At 37.5% G+C, this 15705-nt stretch overlaps 1 long non-coding RNA gene and 2 other non-coding genes across 3 annotated transcripts; all 3 read left to right on the top strand.

Annotated features, from left to right (window-relative positions):
* The first annotated feature begins 2422 nt into the window (after positions 1-2422).
* LOC148786684 (uncharacterized) lies at positions 2423-4071 on the top strand. The gene is made up of 3 exons (XR_016067976.1): positions 2423-2479; positions 2991-3057; positions 3824-4071. It is a non-coding gene; the product is annotated as an uncharacterized LOC148786684 (long non-coding RNA).
* Positions 4072-6645: 2574 nt separating this feature from the next.
* TRNAC-GCA (transfer RNA cysteine (anticodon GCA)) lies at positions 6646-6717 on the top strand. The gene has a single exon. It is a non-coding gene; the product is annotated as a tRNA-Cys (tRNA).
* Positions 6718-7503: 786 nt separating this feature from the next.
* Positions 7504-7575, top strand: TRNAC-GCA (transfer RNA cysteine (anticodon GCA)). The gene has a single exon. It is a non-coding gene; the product is annotated as a tRNA-Cys (tRNA).
* The last annotated feature ends 8130 nt before the right edge of the window (positions 7576-15705 follow it).

The following is a 15705-nucleotide window of genomic DNA, read 5'->3' as shown; positions in this document are numbered from 1 at the left end:
CTTCCAATGCACAATCCAACAGTTGTACGATTCTTAAAGTGGTTTGGGCATCTGTTGTGACGTCCAAGTAGTGCTTGACATAATTTGGTAAGCACAATCGATACGTTTACCGACAATGAATTCTTACCACATTCATGAAGACAACATTGCTTATATAAATATTGCTTGAATATTTCTGAAAACCGCTAATCCAACTGGCTTTTGGTTACCCATTCCAACAATCTCCCACTTGACCTTAAAGCCAATTACTCATGTCTTTTAGACTAAACTGATTATAAGCAATCTGCGATATCAGCTAGGTCTTATGGGTCTATTTTTTTGTTTCTGCCGATGTCCTGTGGTCCAACCGCACGCTATATCTTCCTATCATCGCTCCAACAGATGATGGTGCCTAATATTTTTTCTTTGACCTGTAATGAGATCTTGGGCTTTTACCTTGTGCCATAGCCCAGTTGCCATCCTCCAAGGTGACTACTAGCGCGGCTATGCTAGGTAGCACACCCATCAATTGGGCGTTGTTTTTCGGTCCCAACTGTTTTTCAATATAACTTTAAACTTGCCATACATTCAATTTTCCATGATAAGGTTCCTTGTGGTATTCCATTTGGAACATTTTCAATTTTACCACATTATCATAAATCTCGAATGTACCTCTGTTTTGAGATTAAATATTATTTATATGATCCTGGAAGCTACTATCGCTATAGCCTTCCAGAATCAACACTCCATTTATGTGCGTCAAGGGCTCTTCTTCAATCCTTATTCAGGTATTAAAGATAGCCCCTCAATAGTTGTCTATTGCCTCGTCGGTGCACACTCGATATCCGTTGTTGTGCTCAAATAATATAAGCAACATCAGTTGTAGTGCACCGAACAATATTCCATGCTGCTTACAGCAAATACGTAGGGGATGTCGAATATCTAAGCTCCTCATCAGTCTACCATGACTAAATGTTGGACAACTTATCCGTAGATAGGAATCCAAGTTCAATTATGGAGAATTTTATGAATAACTTTCGTGTTTTAGACTTGCACAATATCTTTCTATCATTCTAAATAATAAAAAAAATATTTAATATATAAAACACTTAGAACACAATTGATCTCTCACTGACATTCTACCTTGTTCTTGATCAAGTCATGTACCTCATGATTTTGTCAAAATAAGTATGTGGGACGTTCAAACCCAGTTTGAACTCCATAGTGGATTTTATGGCTCCAAGTCATTTATCCAGATCGATGTCCTACATCGCTTCTCCTTGTCCAATTTCATAAATTCATACCTCTCAGATAACCAGAGTTTTCTGATCGTCCTTTGGAGAACTATAACATGGTCAGTTAAAGTTTCGATTACAAGTGATGTTTGCATTATTCTATAATGAACTTGTATAAATCAGACTCTGAGTCTAACTTTCCTCCCACTAGTCTTTGACGTATGCAAGACCATTCCTCATACTCAAGACTTTTGTAGGGCATAGGTTGTTTGGATTGTTCAATAACTAACCTGTATAAATTAGACTCCGAGCTTAATTTTCCTCCCACTAGTCCTTTGACGTATGCAGGACCATTCCTCATGCTTAAGACTTTTGTAGGACATAGGTTTGACAATCCATATCAAATATGGTGTCTGGATTGCGACTTAAGAAAACGCCAAGTTTTACAATCGGACAATTTTTTGATAGTCCACATCTAGGTAGCCCAACTGATTCATTGCAGCACTGATCGAACTATGTCTAATTGTGGTCTCGGTTTCTTCCTTGCTAGAGACAGTTCAACATTGTCTCTTCCAGAGGAAATTCACTAAATGAAAATTCCATTCTCATTTTGGATGCTTCAAGAACTCCCATTAAATACGCACCACCTTGATCCCATCGAAGGGTTTGTCTCCAAAACTAGTTTGGTTCTCCACCTCAAGTCTAATTTATTCGAACTTCCCAGAAGTCCTTAGATTTGTGAACCCTGTGACGCCCCAAAGATTATAATGTATAATTGGGGGATTAATTGGTAAATTCTTATGAAACTTAGTTAATTGGTAAATAAATTATAGATCATAATTGGAATATAATAAAACTTGAACGGGTTAAATTGGAGTTCGTTATAATATTTGAGAGCAAATTATATTAATTAAGAAATTAGAAAGGACGTAATGGGTATTTTGAGAAAAAATTTAATAAAAAAATATTATATATATAATAATAGTATTATGTATTTATATTAGTAAATCATATATACATATATTAGTATATGTATGTATGTATTATTGAATAATGTATATATTTAGTAAATAATATATATAAATACATATAAATGTATGGAAGAGAGAGAGAGAGAATTGAGAGTGGAGGTGGGGCCACAATCCCACCGCCTCACTCTCCTCTCTTTTCCTTAAATACACACACAAATATAATACATACACACATGCATAACACACACATATAAGAAGTGAGATTTGCTCTTGCGGGAAAAGAAAAAAATAGAGGTACGAATTGTAATTTTAATTCTTATTAATTTATATAATTATATTATTTAATTAGTTTATTTATTAAATATTGTTTATATTAAGTGATGTACTATTTAATCGGAGTATTTTACGAGTTTGGCTATTAAAAATAGTGTCGAATTAAATATCGAATTGGATATAAAAATGATATCGTTGTTCAATTAGATTATTAAATTTATTAGATTTGAATATTACTATGGCTAATTTATACAATTCCATCGAAATTGTTAACCAAACACGCAATTATATGTATTATTGTTCAATTAAAGAGTATAATAGCGAGAAATTGATAGAAAATTCATAGAAATATTCCGAAAATTATATTTAATAAAGGGTATGTTAATAAAGAGGAAAAACGAAGATTTGTATTTCGATAGAAATGAAATATTAAAGAATTATTAGAAATTGTACAAATGATATTCAATATTATATTTAAAAGAAATTACGATATTCTCGATATATTAATTGTGTGTGGTATAACTTATTATAGGATACGGGGTATAGTGAAAATACCGAACCACTACTTATTGGATAGATAAAAGCGTTGTAAAGTCGAGGTAAGTAAATAATTAGTATTATCTATATATGTACCCTTTATTTGTGGTTTTACTGTTATATGAATTTGTGGTTCATGCTGACATTGATTTATCTGAAAGTATGTGAGTGATGGATGATTTGATTTGATGACGATATTGTGTATGTGGATTGAAAAAATACGTTGAAATACTATGTTTGTTGTTAGATGTGTTGTGGATGTCTGAAAATGAGAATATTTTGATATATTATTTTACGTTACTAGTTGCTTACAAGAATGGTGATATGTGAAAATGAGGGAGTGGTGGAAATTGAATATATAATTGTGGCGTGAATACCCTTTGATGTGTTGAAAAGCCTATAAGGCGAAATGAAATGAAGAGAGCTTTGATGCGATATGAGAAAGAAATGAAATGAAAAGAGCTTTGATGCGATATGAAAAAGATGTGATATGAAAAGAGCAATGCTGCGATATAAAAGAGCTATGATGCGAAATGAGATTGATGAGCCGGCTGTCAAGGGGATTCACTTGAATTATATAACGGTGAGATTGAGTTGATGGGAAAAACACAATATCACCTTCTGGTAGGCAAACTAGACAAAAATGGAGTTTGATTGATTGTCTTGTTATGAGATAGTCATGTGGTGTAATAAAGCTGATTATGTTGGAATTAAATTGATTGTATTCCATGCGTGTTGTCTGTTTGTCTTGTTTGGGCTGTGTTTGATATGCATATATAGATAGGGCTGGTTATTTACTTACTGAGTGGCAGGCTCATCCCTCTGCAGACATTTTATTTCAGGAGTAAACTTTTAGGTGTCTGACTATTGAAGAATAGGTCTACGCGCTATACTCGAACAGGTCGGGCCAGTATGCAGTTTTCTCCTCTTAGTTAGTTAGAGTACGAATCACATTTTATTTGTACACAGAGAATATAAGCGTACGGATTACTTATGATGAATCACTTTGTGGTGTTTGATATGTATATATATATAATGTTGTGGGTTGATAATACCTATTATGACGTGTTGGGATTACGTATGCAAATTAATTAGATGGTTATGTGCAAATGTATATATATGAACACAGGGATTACTATAAGTATGACGTTTAGGGTAGATATAGCCCTTGTAGCGAAGGGGGTGCTACATCCTCTACTGGTATTTGTGTATTTAGTAACTTACAGATGTCTATTTTAGACTAATTCAATAGATCGCTTTTTGACAAGCATTCTTTGTCCAACAAAGTGCTTTCATGTCTTTCTTCCTTCTCAGAAAGGATTCATAAGTCAGTAAATTCAAATCATCTATTACGAGACTTGTTGAATCTACAAACCTACTCATCCTAACTAGAGGGATATGGCCCTAGCTCATGCATGCCAATCTCTGTAAATTATATTCTTGACCATCCGTTTTAATAATTTGTTTTAAGCATGCATAATCTAATTATGCACTACGAGAATTTATAACTTAGCAGACTCAAAAGAATCTTTTGTTGATCAAGCTCGTCGTTCAATTTGTCCAACAAGTAATTAACGACTTGATCACGCTGGGTTACATAATCGCATACTATTTCAACATGAATACTAACAGCTAAGTTTACTTAGTCTAATTGCCTTTTCAGTAATGGCCTAGCCATTGCTTAGCTTTAAGACTACTTGACTTTCGTTCTATTCCTTTTCATTTCTACAATTCATTTGCAGAAATGTGTTTCGAGAGCAAGTGTCCAACACTTGGGAATAAGAACAGTAATCATGTTTGCTCAACAAATGCCATAATTGGGTGAAGGAGAGCTCACAACACTCCTTCTTCTAATGCCTTTTGGCAATTTTTATAAAAACATCACAACCAAATTTTGACTGTCGAACTGTTATTCCTTTTTTCCTTTCACCCTCGCTCATCAGGGCGATAGGAGCACTCAAAGTACTTGAAGCAGCTGACTTGCTTCATCCTTCTTTCTCATTCGGCGTTTGGCTCCCTGGCCTAACGCTTTTGAGGTTGAAGCCTCCAAATTCAATACCGACAGTGCAGATTCTTCAATCGTTCCCTTGTATTGGTCCATCCATTTTATCAACTCATGAAATGATTTTCTCAAGCGCATTTAAAGTTTATCACAAATAGGTCGAAGGAAGGATAAAGTGACCTGAAGAAGGATAAAGTGACCTGAAGGATCAAGTCAATGTACATCTCCTTTCGACATCAACATTGAGGTTACCGAGCTCTTCCACAAGGGATAACATCTCAACACCATGTTTATGTACAGACGATCCTAAGTCATCTTGGCTTAAAAAATGCTTCCACAGCAGCATATCCAATACACCAGTTCGACACCGAATAAAATGATTTATGTGGAGCATTTATTGAACCAACAACGTCCAATCTGTCATACCGGTCATGAATGACAGAAGCAGGTAGGACGCTGCGGACCTTGCGATTGTCCTTATGTCTTAATCCCGAACGTCAAATGTTTCTTAAGCAAAGACTCCTTTTGCAAGTCCGATAGAAGTGGTTTTTCTATTACACAAGCCTAGATTCAGAAATCGAGGACGATCCTTCAATTTTTGCAGTCAAATTTAATCGATAGTGTTCCATTTAAATAAGTCTCAAAATAAAGAAAATTGAAAAACGGTATCATAGACATGCATTCTAAATGCAAAGTAGAAATAACAAGTAGATTATAACAATATTGAGTTGAGTTAAGACTCGGTCTTTAGTCGTTAACTCCTCCTACTATTTCTACAAAATCCCACCACTCTCAGTGAAGTTTCAAAAATTCCTTTCCTAGTGGACTTGGGATCAACAAGCGAATTTTCCATGCCTTGCTTTTACGATTCACACAGCAAAAGCCACGTGGGAGGTATCCAATACCATTCTCATACCATGAGATTTCCAAGATCTTTTACCTCACCTCTTCACATAATATCGAGGACTCCAAGCGAATCGTGCTACTCAGTGTTAAGCCCGACCCATCAACCAATCATACCTCAATTGTTGCCCCCCACGACTCATGAGATAGGAAAACATAAGCGTATTCCTTTGTTCATAACAATAATGCGGCTTGCATACTATTCCAAATGTGCCACGACTTGTGAAACCACAATTGGATAGCGATAGCTTCCTTATGATATTGCTATGGATGGAAGGCCTAGATAGATTGAAATGTCATTTCGATCCAAGTCTATTTATAGGCTTAAAATTTCTTTAGTGTTGGGCTTAACCCATCGATCGAATCACACCTCAACTGTTGCCCCCCACAACTCATGAGACAGGGAAACATTGAGCGTGTTCCTTTGTTCACAATAATGGTGCAACTTGCCTCTAGTCCAAATGTGCCCCAACTCGTCAGACCACACTTAGGTAGTGGCAGCTTCCTCAACACATTATTGTGGATGGAAACCTTGGACATAACAAAAAATTTTGATCCGAGTCCATTAGGCCTAACACTTCAACTTAGTTCAACCAAGTAGATTTAATTATGAGTTGTTTGATCGATACCTCATCACATATAAAACACTGCATGCATAAATATAAAAAATTTAAACTATTTAAATAAACACATCGAATGTAATGAAACCTAGCATACCCCTGTTGGATGATTATGAGCCATTAAAGGGTCCATAGCTCAGTGGTAGAGCATTTGACTGCAAATCAAGAGGTCACTGGTTTGAACCCGGTTGGGCCCTTTTAATCATATTCTTTCTTTTTTCATTTTCTAAATACGTATCATAATGTTGACCATGCTTACACTTCTCTATGGGTCTTACTTTGAAGACTTGGTATCTGTTTCACCACAATTTGCCCAAATTGGATCAGTGCCATGGTGCTCATCCAGTCATTTTCCGCTGGGGCCTTTCTAACATTTTTTTTTGCCTGGAATCAGGGATTAACTGCTAGAGGTACTTCACCTTCCCGAGGGCTTTTCACCGCTTAAATACTTGGGATTACCACTTATTCATCTCGCCTTACTATTACTGATTGTAAGTCACTCCTTACAAAGTTGGATCAGCGTATTGAGAGTTGGAAGAGCATCTCCTTGTCCTATGTTGGGCGTCTTCAGATCATTAAATCCATACTCACAGCACTCAGTGTATATTGGGTTTAAGCTTTTATATTACCGGAAGGGGTTATAAGAGAAGTGGAGAGGAGACTACGGGCATTCTTATGGCAGGGTACATCTGACCGTGGATATGTTAAGGTAGCTTGGGAGCATATTTGTCACCCATTGATGAAGGAGGTCAGGGGCTTCGGGATATTCTTGCACTTAACCGTGCACTCATGGGTCTCAGACTTTGAAAAGTTATATGTGGTGATCGATCATCTAAACTATTTAATTATGAGTTGTTTGACCGATACCTCATCACATATAAAACATTGCATGCATAAATATAAACAAATTAAACTATTTAAATAAACGCATCGAATGCAATGAAACCTAGCATACCCCTGTTGGATGGTTATGAGTTATTAAAGGGTCCATAGCTCAGTGGTAGAGCATTTGACTGCAGATCAAGAGGTCACCGATTCGAACCCGGTTGGGCCCTTTCATTCATATTCTTTCTTTTTTCATTTTCTAAATACGTATCATAATGTTGACCATGCTTACACTTCTCTGTGGGTCTTACTTTGAAGACTTGGTATCTGTTTCACCATAATTTGCCCAAACTAGATCAGTGCCATGGTGCTCATCCAATCATTTTCCGCTGGGGCCTTTCTAATATTGTTTTTTTTCCTGGAATCAGGGATTAACTGCTAGAGGTACTTCACTTTCCCGAGGCTTTTCACTGCTTAAATACTTGGGATTACCACTTATTCATCTCGCCTTACTATTACTGATCATAAGTCACTCCTTACAAAGTTGCATCAGCGTATTAAGGGTTGGAAGAGCATCTCCTTGTCCTATGTTGGGTGTCTTCAGATCATTAAATCCATACTCACAACACTCAGTGTATATTGGGTTTCTGCTTTTATATTACCAAAAGGGGTTATAAGAGAAGTGGAGAGGAGACTACGGGTATTCTTATGGCAGGGTACATCTTACCGTGGATATGTTAAGGTAGCTTGGGAGCATATTTGTCACCCATTGATGAAGGAGGTCAGGGGCTTCGGGATATTCTTGCACTTAACCGTGCACTCATGGGTCTCAGACTTTGGAAAGTTATATGTGGTGATCGATCATCTATATGGGTGAACTGGATATACCATACACCTTTCATTCATATTCTTTCTTTTTTCATTTTCTAAATACGTATCATAATGTTGACCATGCTTACACTTCTCTGTGGGTCTTACTTTGAAGACTTGGTATCTGTTTCACCACAATTTGCCCAAACTGGATCAGTGCCATGGTGCTCCTCCAATCATTTTCCGCTGGGGCCTTTCTAATATTGTTTTTTTTCCTGGAATCAGGGATTAACTGCTAGAGGTACTTCACTTTCCCGAGGCTTTTCACTGCTTAAATACTTGGGATTACCACTTATTCATCTCGCCTTACTATTACTGATCGTAAGTCACTCCTTACAAAGTTGCATCAGCGTATTAAGGGTTGGAAGAGCATCTCCTTGTCCTATGTTGGGTGTCTTCAGATCATTAAATCCATACTCACAGCACTCAGTGTATATTGGGTTTCTGCTTTTATATTACCAAAAGGGGTTATAAGAGAAGTGGAGAGGAGACTACGGGTATTCTTATGGCAGGGTACATCTGACCGTGGATATGTTAAGGTAGCTTGGGAGCATATTTGTCACCCATTGATGAAGGAGGTCAGGGGCTTCGGGATATTCTTGCACTTCACCGTGCACTCATGGGTCTCAGACTTTGGAAAGTTATATGTGGTGATCGATCATCTATATAGGTGAACCGGATATACCATACACGTTTACGGGATATGACGATATGGACGTCTCCGGAACGAAGCGGTTCTTGGGGATGGTATAAGCTTCTTCGCCTACGGCCCCTATTTCGACCTTTTGTTGAGTACCGAATTGGGGATGGGTCTACCTTTTTATTATGGCATGATCCTTGGCATGAGCTTGGACCACTTATCCAGTAATTTCTACATGACCATTACCTCACGAGTACTCAATTGACAGATACAGTTGCTGCTGTAATTGAGGATGGGCAATGGCAATGGCCCCATATTACGAATATTCATTGTCCACAGATCCTCCATACTCTCCCACATATCAATGGGGGCATTGACCGTATTTCTTGGCGATCACATATTGGGCATTTGACATCGGCTACACTACTCCAGGTTTTTCAGAACTGCGGGTACCAAGCATGGTTGGTCTTTACTACTCTTAGGCCCCTTCAAGATGCCGTGCCATACGTTTATCCTCTAGCTCGCCATCCTTGGAGAGCTTTCTACAGTTGACATACCTTGCTATCTCACATGGGTACCACTTGTGTCTTGTGTAACGAAGGGGCTACTGAAACACACAATCACATCTTCTTTTATTGCCCCTACTCAAGATATTGCTTGAGGGTGATCCGGTGTACACTGCGTTTTGACTGGCCCCACCGTGATTGGACTACCGACGTTCTGTGGGCAGCAAAAAGGTGGCGAGGAAAATATTGTATCTCGGCTTCTTATCGTGCACAATTGGGCTCTCTTGTATACCACATATGGCGCAAGTGCAATCTTCGATGATTTGATAGAGGAATACGCGGGGCACCTTCGATAGGAAGACTTATTATTGAAGATGTCCGACAACGGACACTTAGTGTTGATTTACCTCCTTCTATTAGTACTTGTGCACTTTTTCGTTTATGGCGGATTCCTTGGCCTGTCGATGTGACTGCCTAGCCTTTCATGTTATATTGTACCGATGTACTACCATTTATTTAATAAAATTTATATTTAGCAAAAAAAAAGATGACGAGCCCATCCTATTCGACCCACTGAGCCCGCAGTGAGTATATGGTCGGTCTAAGGTGGCCCTATGCTATTACAAAGTGATATTACCCCTCAATTTATATAGGCCTTGTGATATCTCCATGGGCCCATCCTCCCTGGTCCTTCTTCTCCATAGACCTTTTTCTCCATGGGCTTGCTTAAAGTAAACTCACCAAAAATATCCTATATTGCTCTCATTACAATTGAATAAAAAATTCCGATTAGAAGTCAAGGGGAGTACATTAGGAAGGATATAGCAAACTTTATTATTCCAAGGTGAAAAACGACGAGGAGGGAGAAAATTAAATATCAAGGGTACATGGGCCCACCCAACCATAATTAAAAGGCATACATGCGATCTAGGGTTCCGTGACCATCCATTCACATTCATTCTAGCACATAATAACAATTAATCATGCCGGACAGGAAATGAACATCACAAAAATATCGCGATATCCAATATCATGACAAACAATTATATGCAGAACATAATAAGCTTAAAATTTGCAACTCAAATGGATGATCAAGCCTTGTGCATCCAATGCACGCAAATAAACCAAATTAATTTAATTAAGCCTCGTGCATCCAATGCACGCAAATAAACCAAATTAATTTAATTAAGCCATGCACGAAAATAAGCCAAATTAATTAATTAAATCTCGTGCATCCAATGCACACAAATAAATCAAATTAATTAATTAAGCTTCGTGCATCCAATACATACAAATAAGCCAAATTAATTAATTAAGTCTCGTGCATCCAATGCACGCAAATAAATAAAATTAATTAATTAAGCCTCGTGCATCCAATGCAGACAAATTAGCCAAATTAATTAATTAAGCCTCGTGCATCCAATACACGCAAATAAGCTAAATTAATTAAAGCAATTTAATTCTAAAAAAAATCCAATTTTCTCCAAAACTATATCTGCAATAATTAATATTTTTCAGAAAATGTGCAAAAATTGAAAAATCTAATTTTTCAGAAAAAATGGTGAAAAACAGCCCAACCGTCTGCAGCAGCGGCAGCTTTGCCGATCGGTAGTGCACTGCTAGAGTGCCAATTTTTTTGTTATTATTTCCACACACTAATCTGAAATTAAAACAAGTATTTTATCATAAAATCCTGTTTTTCATAAAATACTTAAATCATCTAAAATTACAAAAATTAAAAAAATTAATCTTCTCATATAATTATCCGTTAATAAGACAAAAATATATTATGCTCCAAAAGTAATAAAAAATATATTGTCATGTTTATTCACATAATATTGTAGCCCATACTTCGAACCGAGCTCTGATATCACTTGAAAGGCACCGCGAGGTGTGAGTGGATCGTCCCAGGAATGCGGAAGCGGCGATAATAAAATGCGTAAATTAGAATGGAAATGCAATAATACAATAATTCCAAGGGGTGTACTCTTGGAGTTCCCGAACATTTGATGTAGTTAATAATAAACAACAATAATAAAATTAACCGTGCTAATGGTTGAATGAAATACAAGAGGTACAAGAACGTAAATCAAGAATTACCTCTTTCTTTAATTTACTTCGAACCACATTCGTTTTGATCCGTTCAAGCAAGTCTTCAACATAGAAGCCCTCTAAAGTTGTGTCTGTTCCCATCTTGGACTAGGCGTCTATGTTTAATACTTGAGATCACATTACGCCAAATTGCTCGATATAGGAACATCTTCTTCCTATTCTACCAATGACTGTGGCCACAACTTTAAAGAGCGTAGACGCATCTCCAAGTGCATAAGAGATACCTCTATCACGTTTTGACAGGTGCCAGATCCTCTTCTTAGAACTCACCATCCTCGCTACATACTTTGATTGCACTAGACAAGGCTTAAGATGACCATATTTGAGACACGATCACCTCTCGCACAAATCTAAGATACAGTCATCGCATGCACATGACTGCCATGATTCCTCAAGTTTGAGGACTACTCCCGTACTATCGGAGTCTGGGACTCATGTCATACTGACCAAGCCTCCAAGGCTTCCATATTATGATCTCCATGAGTTAGTTCAGTCGATTCGACACCTAGCCAATCGACCCATTAAGATACGTCCCATGTCTGTCGCCAATGAAACACGGCACTCATCAAATGAATGCAACTCTTAATACAAGTCTCACTAGGAGTCTTGATGCCCAGTCTTGAGGTCCTCGACTTGGAACATTTCAGACCCAACCCTAAATAGTTGGTTTCCTGACTGCCATCCAATGCACAGTCTAACTATTGTACGGTTGTTAAAGTGGTTTGTGGGCATCTGTTGTGATGTCCAAGCAGTGCTTGACGTAATTTGGTAAGGACAACAAATACATGTGCCGATGATGAATTCTTACCATATTCATCAGGACAACATTGATTAAATAAAGATTGCATGAATGGTTCTCAAAATTGCCAATCCAATTGGCTTTTGGTTGCTCATTCGAACACTCTAGAATGACCTCATTGAAGCACTCAATGTACGCCTTTGGAATCTTCTTTTCCTCCTACTTTACTCGAAAGAGGTTGATGGCCGATTTCTGGCACTTCTTGTTCCTTAGCAACTGATATAGGAAAAGGTCACTAAATTCTGCAAAAGATGTAACTGATGTAGGTGGAAGCTAGTCAAACCATTATGGAACAAAATTGGTTGGTATAGTAAGAAATACACAACATATAATACCATCTGTATACTTGTGCAGCAAGGCTTCCTTTTTTAATATATGAAGGTACTCAGTTGGATCAGACTGGCAGGTGGAGGGCATCCTACTGGAGACTAGTAAGAACTTTCTAGCTAGTTCTTTGCTCACCTGGTGTTCTGCTTTTCTCCTATTGAGAAGGTTGTCCTGCTCCACTAGCTTGAGAGCTTCGAAGAGTTGTCTAGACAGTCTTCATTATAAATTGTCTGAGCTGCTCAATTAGCAGTGGATTGAGAGGAGCAAGCATAGTTGCTTGATCAAATTTTGGAATAGGTGATCAAAACTCAATTAGATTGGAGGTTTTGAGAACCATTTAAATAATTTTTATTTAAGCAATGTTATACTGATGAATGTGGTAAGAATTCATCGTCGACACAGATATCTGTTGTGCTTACCAGATTACGTCAAGCACTGCTTGGACGTTACAACAGATGCCCACAAACCACTTTAACAACCATGCAACAGTTGAACTGCGCATTGGATGGCGATCATGAAACCAACTATTTAGGGTTGAGTTTGAAATGTTCCAAGTTGAGAACTTCGAGATTGGGCATCGAGAGTCCTACTGAGACTTGCATTAAGAGTCGCATTTATTTTATGAGTGTCGTGTTTCATTGGCGATAGACGTAGAACATCTATGCGATCTTAATGGATCGATTAGCTATGTGTGTAATCGACTGAATTGACCCGCGAGGATCGTCATGTGGATCCCTTGGAGGCTTAGTCGGTATGACTTGAGTCTAGGGCTCCGATAGTACGAGAGTTGTCCTCAGACTTGACAAATCACGGCGGTCACGTGCATGCGATGACTGTATCTTAAATTTATAAAAGAGGTGATCGTGTCTTAGACATGATCATCATAAGCCTTATCTAGTATGGTCAAAGTATGTAGCGGGGATAGTGAGTTCCAAAAAGAGGATCCGTACCCTATCAAAACGTGACAGAGGTACCTCTTATGCATTTGGAGATGCGTATACACTTTATGAAGTTGTGGCCACAGTCATTGGTCAAATAGGAAGAAGATGTTCCTATGTCGAGCAATTTGGCGTAAAGCGATCTTAAGTTTTAAGTAGACGCCCAGTCCAGGATGGGAATTGACGCCCAATTCCATGCCCTAGACTAAGGCCTAGAGACGAGAGACGGAAGGACCGTACCGTATGGACTTGGGAGCCCAAAAGTTCACATGAATTTACGCCTAGTCTCTAGTGGCATGAACCGTTACTAGACGGTCACCCATGGTGACGGGCTTTCTTGATCAAGGATTGATCAAGAATTATTAATTAAATTAAATTTAATTAATAATAGTGTTGGACACTAGCCCAAGTCTAGTAAAAAGGTGAACCTAAAGAGTCACATACAAATCACCGAGAAGGGATGAGGAATTAATTACGGATTAATTGCGTAAGTGATTGGATTACTTATATATGAGAGGGATCTATTGGATGGATAAGCCCAAGGATAAATTGATTGGATTAACCTTATTATTTAATAAGTTGGACTCATTATTTAATAAAGGGTTATTAGGTTCATATATTTAATTTGATTAATTATATGACGGACTTAATTAAGTGGAATTTAATTAAATTAGATTTAAGTAATTAGGCCTTGTATTTTAATTAATTAAAATCAGCTCAAGCCCATTAATTAAGTTGCAGGAAATTGTTAGAAAAAAAAAATTATTGACTAGCAATTTCACTTTGTGAAAGTGCCATGTTAGTCACCCTTTATTTGGAATAAAGGATTTTATTACCTAATGGATGGTTAAATGAACCTAGACATATTTTAATGCATCCATTCAAGATATATATAATGTGTATTAGTTATTTGGAATAACTAATGAATGAATAAATACACACAAAAAAAAAAAAAAAATTCCTGCATACTGTCCAACCAACATTCAGCCACCCCCTTCCTCTCATACACACTTGGTGTATTTTTTTCCTAATTTTCTTCTAGAAAAGAGAATTGAGGGATCCCAATTCTGGTGTGGTGTGGAAGCGACTTTAGAGGGTCTCTATGTTGAGATCTTGGGTGAACGAATCAAAAGAAGGAGGTTTGAAATAAATCAAGAAAAGGTAATTCTTGATTTACGTTTTTGTTACTCTTATTGTACGTTCAACCATTAGCCCCATTAATATTATTATTGTCGTTTATTATTATTAACTGCATCGAACACCCGAAAACTCCAAGGGTTCATCCCTTGAAACTATTGTTTTATTGCGTTTCTGTTTTAATTTACGCATTTTATTATCGCCGCTTCCGCTTGCACGTTCCCGGGCCAATCCACTCGCACCTTGAGGTGCCTTTCATCAAACACTAGACGGGAGGTATTGAGTCCTCCTTCGACTTGCTGTGGAGGTCGAATGGATGAACCAACAACAAAAAGTAGGAAAGTGTTTCCCTCAAAAGATATGTTGTTACCTCTGTATCATAACTAGCCATTCTCACATCTTAAACTCAAAAGTTCCCACAAACGGTGCTAATGATGCGTACTGAATTTCTAACGCACTACAATGGTTGAAGAATTTCACAAAAATTCTAAGATTACCCAGTGACTAACCCTACAAATGAGTAACGTTCTAATCAAAGAAATAAAGAGAAAACTCGAGTAAAAGTGAAAATAATGATTGGAAATATTGTTAAAGTGAAGAAATTGTGTGACTACCAAAAGTATGCTGAAATTAGCTTAGAAAATAAGAGAATGAGAGTTTGATTGTGATAGTTTGTGTTATCAAAATAACTGCATCATGCCTGGATTTACAAGCATCCATAGAGCAAGCTCCAAGGGTTAGCCGTGGAAAATCTAGTACCATTAGATAGGAGCATGTGTTAGCTTTGTAACAAAAAAGAATCATGGAATTTGAGCTTATCTAGAAGAAGATATGACTGTTTGACCAAGCATTGCCCAATGTGTCCGAGTATATAGGGATGTAGTTACTTGCTGACTAAAAAGTCAATTCCAATCAGGCCTCTTGAGTTATTTGGAGATCTTTTACTATGATATGTATGAAATAGACTTTCTTCTTAGTCGTGCCAGATTATTTGAGATATTGTGGTTTTGTGAGGTAAAAGGATTGGCTCA

Source organism: Sesamum indicum, linkage group LG10 (genome assembly GCF_026168435.1).
Source record: "Sesamum indicum cultivar Baizhima isolate 11 linkage group LG10, ASM2616843v1, whole genome shotgun sequence".
NCBI classification, from domain to species: Eukaryota; Viridiplantae; Streptophyta; class Magnoliopsida; order Lamiales; family Pedaliaceae; genus Sesamum; species Sesamum indicum.
The sequence above is the reverse complement of the archived record's forward strand: the minus strand, read 5'-3'. Positions and strand labels throughout refer to the sequence as shown.